This window comes from Meriones unguiculatus, chromosome 7, assembly GCF_030254825.1.
Source record: "Meriones unguiculatus strain TT.TT164.6M chromosome 7, Bangor_MerUng_6.1, whole genome shotgun sequence".
Lineage (NCBI taxonomy): Eukaryota > Metazoa > Chordata > Mammalia > Rodentia > Muridae > Meriones > Meriones unguiculatus.
In genome coordinates this window covers 64,158,154-64,167,291 of record NC_083355.1, presented here as the reverse complement: position 1 = coordinate 64,167,291, position 9,138 = coordinate 64,158,154, and the positions used below count along the sequence as shown (strand labels likewise).

The following is a 9,138-nucleotide window of genomic DNA, read 5'->3' as shown; positions in this document are numbered from 1 at the left end:
CACATACGATGAGGTTGTCTAGAGGCTGGCAAGAGCAGCATTGCCTACTTGCTTGGTCAAGGCTAAGGGTAATGGTGTCCAGTAAAGTCCAGGGATATGGCTGGAAGACAGTTTAGTAGAGTCAGGGAGGTGCTGGAGATATGCCAGCAGAAACTCTCTGCTTTCCTTCTCCTACTCTTTAGTGCATGGTCCTCCATGGTTGTGCTGTGTGGCATCTCTCACCTAGTGGGGAGAGTCTAAATGATTTTCCAAATTCTCTTCCCTTCCCTTTTCCTGAGGCCAATCAAATCAAATGCCTATGGGTAATCTGTTGTGAGCTAAATATTGTTCCATATACTGGGGACACATCAGAGAATAAAACAAGGAGCTCTCCTCTCATGGACCATGCACTCTAACTGCTCATCATCTTGGGAAAGTCATTGCACCCCTATGCACCTGTCACCAGCTGCCCAATGGGTGATGTCAGGATCAGAGTGACCCTGTATCATACTACAGATTCTGAACAGGACTCCTGCTCCAATCCATCATCTCGGCAACAGAAAGGGCTGGAAATGTACTTTTAGTAACCAAGTAAATGGGGAGAAAGGAGAGGAGCTGAGCTGCATGGCTGGTGGGCTACACAAACTGCTCTTGCTGCTGAGGCTGCCTGATTGAGATAGCCTTGTTGGCTAGGTCCTTGACCTCCTCTGCAGCTGCCAGTGTCCTTTCCTTTGTCTTTGGCCTCTTTTACTGTCTCATCAAGTATGTTGGAAAGAGCCTCACCTTGCAGCTTTACCAAGATGTACTCAAAACTCTTCATTGTCTTGGTCACAGTGCTTTTGAATTGGCTAGACCAAATTCCTGGATAGCTCTTGTGATGCCCAATAAGCTGGAGGAGACTAAGATTTCCTGGGGGTTTCACTCAGCAGCTGTTGTCAGAGTTCACACAGTGAGCACATCATTCCTGCACACTGTCAGCTGGGTGTGTTTGAAATTTCCTGTGAATGTGGCTGTTGAAAGCCGCGTGATCGTCTTGCCAGCAAGAACGCATGCGGACACAAGGATCCTTCTGCAACAGGCTTTATTACAGTCAAGCGATGAAAGGAGGAGAGGGAGAGCCCCGATGTGGCGCTGTTTATATAAGCCCTGGTCGCACCTAAGTGACGTGTCATACCCTGATTGGCTGCTCACTCTTCACCCCATCTGACAGCCCGGGCTTGGGCAGTGGTTTGGCACGCTTTCGCAACCCGCACATGTGCCCAGAGGTTCTTTACAGTTTTGAGGGCGGATGTCAGCGCCACTAGATGGCGTCTGAGTCTCAGCTCTCCACATCTCCCCCTTTTATTTTAAATATAGCAAGTCCCCTTCTGCCGACGAGGTGCTGTGCCAATTTATTTGAGAGCATAACCAACGTCTGAGTCTGGTGGAAGGCAATGCTCCGCCCTTACCCGTCATTGGAGCAACCTCCTCACAGCAAGGCTGTCCTGTCTTAGGTGGGCGGAGACTTATTTGCACTCTTCCGTCACTGACTTTCCAGACCGTTTGATTTTTATACTCTTGAGTAGACAACATGGAATCGCACCCATCCCTGTGCAATGGGAACATGTCCCCGGGAGTGCAAGGGCTGCTAATCCAGTCTCATCCAATTTTGTGGCACTACAACTACAAAGGCAGAGGTAACCTTGCTGTTTATCATTCTTTTAACATGGAAAGCCAAACCTCAGGAGACGAGCCTTGCTCTAGGGTTGCTAGTGCTTGTGCAATCACCACCTTGTCATGTTTTTGTTGGGTTTTGAGTTTGCAGAACAACCAGAGTAAAAACACTAAGCCACAACATAATGCTGTACCAAACATTCCAACCCCCACCCATTCTTTAAAATAAGAAAAGGCGGAAGAAACCCAGGATAATAAGCCATCTGTGAGTGATGAATCCACTCGAGTAGAATTAGTGGTCACCATCGCCGCCCTTAATTCTTCAAGTAGTAGCAGGTGTATTTGTTGAAAGATCATCTTCAGCTGTCACGAGCTTTCGTGTGAGGTGCTCCGGTACCCAGAATGGATTGTTTTCTTCCTGTGGGAAAACACAGACAGCTCCCCTGGATCTTATTAAGATAGGATCCGGGCCTTTCCATTGACCAGTCAAGACATCCTTCCATTTGACCATTTCCTTAGGCCTATCAGGCTCTAAGCAGTGGCGATCAGCCGCCGAATGGCCCTGACTGTCCAAATTTAAAAAATGGAGAGTAAAGAGTACCAAGGAAACAGCCACTCATGGCACTGAGGGCAGAGCCTCCTCGACTCCCCCTTTTTGTTTTATTAAGTAGGATTTTAGAGTACGATGAGCACGTTCAATAATACCCTGTCCTTGAGGGTTATATGGGAGACCCGTTAGGTGGGTCACTCCCATTTGATGACAAAACTGTCCAAATTTTTGAGAAGTATAGGCTGGCCCACTGTCAGTTTTTAGAATTTTGGGCTTTCCCCATGCACTCCATGCCTCCAGGCAATGTTGAATAACATGGGCTGCCTTTTCTCCAGTCAGGGGAGAAGCAAACACAACTCCAGAGCAAGTATCAACGGAAACATGCAAATATTGAAGTTTACCAAAAAATGAAATGTGGGTAACATCCATCTGCCACACTTGTAGCGGACAGATTCCTCCAGTTTTGAGGGCAGATGTCAGCGCCACTAGATGGGGTCTGAGTCTCAGCTCTCCACATGTGGCTCCACATTAGAGTCTCCCAGGATGTAAATCAAGTAAGCAGTATGGGCAGGAAACAGTTGGTCTGCCCAGGGTACCATCCTCCTGGGCTTGGTCAGGAGTCTCCGAGACAGAAGATTTTAGTCAGGGGTCACTTCCCAGTGCACTGTGTGTTCAGTCAAGCTATGTTTGCTATAAGGATTCAGGTGCCATTGCCACATGGCACTGAACACTAGGTCCCAGAAACATAGAGCACATTCTGGCCCAGGAAATACTCCACCATCACAGTGGGCAGGCTGAGCAGCTACATAGTACGTGGGTGCAGAGCCAGGGGTGGACAAGGCTTGGAGAATGCCCTCCAGGCTCACAGGGCAGCCTCTGCTGGGCTGGGCACAAGTTGCCACCATGGCTATAAAAGTTCCTAGGAACTTTTAAGTTTTCTTCATCAAATATTACTTATTCTATAGTATAGGTAGTTATTTCATAATAATAACTAGAAGAAAACGGAAGTTGTCAGTGTATTAGTGACTCTTTTGTCACTGTGGTAAAATATCATGACTGACCAAGGCAACTTATGAAATCATTTAATTTGGCTTACAGTTCCAGAGGTTAAGACTCCACCATGGTGGGTAGGGATGGCAGCAGGTGACAGGAAGTTGAGAGGTCACATCCTCAACCACAAACCACAAAAAAAGCAGAGACAGAAAGAACTGAAGGTGAGGAGAAATTTTAGTCTTTAATAAATACGTATATTTATTAATTTTTTTATTATCTACCTATCTAGTTATTTATTTATTATGTATACCATGTTCTGCCTGCATGTACACCTTCACACCAAAAGAGAGCACCAGACATCATCATAAATGGTTGGGAGCCATTATGTTTGCTGGGAATTGAACTCAGGACTTCCCAAAGAGCAGCCAGTACTCTTAAATTTGAGCCATCTCTCCAGGCCCCGAGAAGTTATAAAGTCTTAAAGCCCTCTCCCAGTGATGTATTTTGTTTAGCAAGGCTATTCCACCTCCCCAAACATCATCACCAACTGGAGACCAAGTGTTCAAATATCTGAACCTCCAGGGGAAATTTCTTATTTAAACCACCACATGAAGAATGAAAATGGAGTTGCTGTGCCAACCCTAAATTTAAAATGTGTATGCAGCCAGGAGGTTATAACGGGAGGGTTCCTATGTATGCATAGTCACTTATTGGAAAAACCTGCCAGAGCCAAACAAGCTCACACAGAGGCCACCACATCCTCACACATAAAACATATCTATCAAATATAAACTCAGTTGTCAACCGCAGACTGAAGGTACTCTTAGTATAAATTACCTTGGTGAAAGATTAGTTTCATAATAAAAATACCTGATGTAATCCTATTTCTTGTTGTCTTGTCTTTAAATTTTCTTGTCTCTTTGACACACCCACAATTTACTATGAATCATGTGTTCACATTGTGCTTGTTTGTTGTTCACATGTGAACATAACTGTGTGTGTTTTTGTGTGGGTCGATGTGCACATGTCTGTGGAAGAAAAAGACCTCAGATACTGGCCAACTTTTTTTTTTTTGACAGAGTGTCTGGAGTTTGACAAGTAGAGTAGGCTGTCTGCACAGCAGGCTTCAGGGACCGCTTGTCTCCATCTTTCTAGCACTGGGATTACAAGGGTTCATCGCCTTGCCTGGGTATAGAACTCCGGTCCTCATGCTTGCGAGGCAAACACTTTTCCGAAGAAGCCATCTCATCCCTGCAACTCCACTGTCATTCTTTACAGAGCCTTCCCTGCTTGTTTCTAATTTAGAATAGGATTAATGCTTTTTTTTTTTTTTTTTTTTTTTTTATGACCAGGACCTAGCCTTTTGTTTCTGGCACATTTTGTTTGTTATATTGTAGAAGTCACTGGCTTCTTACTAAAATCTTGGAACTGGAGAAAAGTTTCTAAGTAAAGTGTCTAATATAAAATCTCAACACTTAAAAACAGAAAAGTGGTAATCTTTAGGATATGAGTGAGTGAGACCTAAAAAGTTGTCAAGATATAATGTGGATTCTTTTCTTTACATAGGCCTTACTGAAGAGGCATCAAGCATTTTTATGACCAGATGCTAAGCTTCTTTTTTTATTTGAGATAGGATATCACTCTGTAGTTGAGGCTGGTGTGAAACTAATGGCAATCCTGTTTCAGCCTCCTGAGTGCTGAGATTATATGTGTGAGCTATTATATCTGTCTTGGTTTCATTTCATAAATTCTCTTTCAAGTGAACAATTGTAGCTTCAAATAATTGTTCATATATATATATATATATATATATATATATATATACACACACACACATATATATATATTGAATTTAAAGCAATATTAGTTTTTTTTTAATTGAAAATAGACTTTTTCCATAAACGTGTTATGATTACGGTGGCCTCTCCCTCAGTTCCTCCCAAATCTTGGAGAGATAGCTCAGAGATGAAGAGCACCAGCTGTTCTTCCAGAGGACTCATGTTAATCCCAGCACCCACATGAGCTCACAATCACTTGTAACTACAGTCTCAGGATCCATTGTCCTCTTGCAGCCTCTGAGGGTACTGCATGCACAAAGTGCATAGTCATAATGCAGGTAAAACTTTCATCCACATAAAAAAATAGATAAACACTTAAAACATTGACATCTATTTTATAAGAAAAATTAAAAATAACCCCCAAATGTTTTTATTTTTATTTTTCATTAAATAGCCTGCTGTAAAACAAGTTATGTTTTAGAAGCCTGTTTTCTGGGGGGGGAAGAAGGCTCTTGACTAAATTAGGAAGCCTGTGAAGTGCAGGACTCACCTCCCTTGCCTCTGAAATAAAGCTTTTGGATTCAGAGGAGACTACAAGTACCGTTTAGTTTAAAATACACTGAAGCTATCGGTGAAACTCTAGGATGTCCCCATTTTCTTAGAGTATGCCTTAGAGTCACTTCCTTTACCTCCTAGACTTCTCATTTCTCCCCACCTGATTATTTCATTAAAGCTAGGTTGATCTTCAACCGAAGATCACTGGGTTCTTGACAGTTATTTATTCAATTTCTCTTTGGGTAATCTGAGGGGGGTTCAGTTGACAAGACAAAGTTATGTTGTTTTATTTGACTTCATTTATTTTTGTGGTGTGGGAATCAAACCCAGAGCCTCATGTATGCTACCCAAGTACTCTACCACTGAGCTAACCTAGTCCTTGTGCAACATTTTAAAGGACATTTTCTTTCATTTTTAAGCTAATTTCTTTAGTTATCATTCTAAATAACATGATCCAAGAATACATTTTCCTGGATGTAAGCCATTGTATTTTGCTGACATTTGTAGCAAAAAAAAGAAAGAAAAAAAATATTTATTTATTTGATTAATTACAGTTTATTCACTTTGTATCTCATCTGTAGCCCCCTCCCTCATCCTCCCTCATCTCCTCCCATGCTCCTCTCCAAGTCCACTGATAGGGGAGTTCCTCCTCCCTTCCCTCTGATCCTAGTTTACCAGGTCTCATCAGGACTAGCTACATTGTCTGAAATTTCGTTTTTAACATTGTTTTTTAAAGACTGTTTATAAAATTCCCTGTACTCTGCCCAAAGTTTGGTTATGATTCTCAGCCTCTGCTTTCTTACCTCTGACTCTAGCTTATCAAGTCTCATCAGGACTGGCTGCATTGTCTTCCTCTGTGGCCTGGTAAGCCAGCTTCCCCTGCAGGGGGAGGTGATCAAAGAGCCAGACACTGAGTTCATGTCAGAGACAGTCCCTGTTCCCATTACTAGGGTACCCACTTAGACACTAAGCTGTCATGGGCTGCATCTGTGCAAAGGTTTTAGCTTATTTCCATGCATGGTCCTTGGTTGGAACACCAGTCTCAGAAAAGACCACTGTGCATAGATTTTTTGGTTCTATTGCTCTTCTTGCCCCCTCCAGGTCTTTCTCTCTCCCCCTTCTTTTATAAGCTTCCTTGTACTCTGCCCAAAGTTTGGCTATGAATCTCAGCATCTGCTTTGATACCCTGCTTGGTGGAGTCTTTCAGATGCCCTCTGTGGTAGGCTCCTGTTCTATTCCCTGTTTTCTCCCACTTCTGATGTTCTCCCTCTTCTGATATCCATCCCATTTGCCTTTCTGAGTGAGGATTGATCATCTTACCCTGGGTCCTCCTTCTTGCTTAGCTTCTTTAGGTGTTGTAACAATTCTTAATCTTGTAATGCCAGTGGTTGACTTCCCTTTCACTTGACTAGTGGTGTCATTGGAAGTGCATACTAACTTTTGAATAAACACTGTTATTCTTTTGTTATTCTTAGTTATTCTTTTCTTGATGTATATTGATTTGTACAGAAGATGCTAGTGTTTGTTATATAACTCAGATTTAAGAGGACAAACTCATGGATACAGAAGCAAAATTTAAAGTAACATTTCTAAAATTCATTGATCTCAGCTTGTTAGTCTCATATGAGATCATAAAACCATGCTGTTGGAAGAATGCAGATTCAGACTAATGATTGAATCTGAAGGCAGTGCTGAGCAGGGAAGCCTCAACTTCATATCATTATATTATCCTCAATAGCAGTCACACACAGACAGGAACACCCACTAGATACCTCTGCCAACAGAATTATGAGCTCATCTGAATTAATCTTTGTGAAATCCCAAGAGCCATCAATACTTGGACACTATGCCAAGCAATCCACAAGAGGACATACGGCTTTATTATAATTACAAGAGACAATTGGAACATCACTTATCTTACAAGATCATACAGAAGCCTCAATTCACTCTGCTGTGGTTGAAACTTTTATAGAATGAATAAAATGTTCTATATTAGAACTCTTCATCATGTGTTAGCATGGCTTAAATAGCTCAAAATTAAAGTCATCAACACATCATTGATTACTAAAGAAAGAAAAAAAGAAAAAAGCTGCTGTAAAACTGGCGATGATAGTGCCAAGCCTGGGGTAAAGGAGAAAGCCACTGACCAAATTAGGAAGCCTGTGTTTTCAGAGCAAGAATCCAGAGTCTCCTGAATGTATCATCTTCAGATTCAACCAAAACCTGCAGGACAGGAGCACTCAGGGTGGCAGCACACATCTGTTATTTCTAGCTCCTGGAGGCACAGGCAGAGTATCTCAAGTTTGAGACTGGCCTCAGATATACATCGAGACCCGGTCAAATAACAAATCTCTTGAATAAACAATGACATACAATTATTGACCATAAAGATACAATAAAGTTGACCCATGCCAAGGAAAAAGACTGACAGGATGATCAGATTTTTCACTTAGCAAAGAAAGGTTTCCAAGCAGAAATTGTTGCTATGCTCAAAGACAACAAGGAACATAATTTTTCTTTCTAATACTTTAATTAAAAAAATTAATTTGGGGGGCTGGAGAGATGGTTCTGAGGTTAAGAGCACTGGCTGCTTTTCCACAGGTCCTGAGTTTAATTCCCAGCAACCACATAGTGTCTCACAACCATCTACATTGGACTTTATGCCCTCTTCTGGCATGCAGGCATACATCCAGATAGAGCACAATGTACATAAAATGAATAAAATCTTTAAAAAATTAGTTTTTGTTAGTAAACAAATAATAGGTTTCACTGTGACATTCCACACACAAACACACACACCCACACACACACACTCTTTGCTCTTATCATTTCCCAGTGAATAAAAAAAACAAAACAGAAATTTTAGAGCTGACAAAGATATATCTGAAAGAAACTAATGAAAAGGTTTAAAAGTAGTTTGAAGATGGCAGAAGTAAGATTTAGGGAAATTTAAGGTAGATGTTTTGAAATTATCCAGTCTAAAAGACAAAGAGAAAAAATAATAGAGAAAGAAAGAACACAGTCTCAGTGATGTGTAGGTTAAGAATAAATAGATGGAAACTGATACAGCGTTAAGAGGGCTGAGTAAACCACACAGCAGCATGTAAAATCCTGAGACAAAAATCACCACAAGATGCAAAGGAAACGTCATTGTATTGGATAAATTAAGTACAGCTGCAGGTGTTGGCATTTTCCTGTGTACCTCAGCATTTAGGAGGGTGAGGCAGTGGGATCTTGAGCTTGAGGCTAGCCTGGGCTACATAGAAGACCCTAAAAAGAAAACACACAAAAAAATAACAAAATAGAACAACCCCCAGAACAAACCACCACAACCAACATTAGAAGAAACGTAAGCAAACAAACAAGCAAGCAAGCAAACAAGCAAACAAAAGAAGATTGATATATAAAGGAGTCATGGCAATAACAAATGCATGCCTGATAACAGAGCTTTAAAGTGCATGAGGCAAAATGACAGGATTAATGATGATGGTATATATTATTTCAGAATTTTCCACATACTCAGTGGTTTGTTAAATCTTAGAAGTTAGGATCTAATGTCCCCGGAGGATAAAGCTTACAAATGACCATGATCACAGAGATTAGGATGTGGCAGTCTGTGGGGCAGGTCTG

The 9,138-nt window shown here is 41.6% G+C and overlaps 1 pseudogene; it reads right to left on the bottom strand.

Moving 5' to 3' along the window:
- Positions 1-615: 615 nt before the first annotated feature.
- On the bottom strand, positions 616-2,963 carry LOC110558875 (PRELI domain-containing protein 1, mitochondrial-like; annotated as a pseudogene).
- Between the last annotated feature and the right edge of the window lie 6,175 nt (positions 2,964-9,138).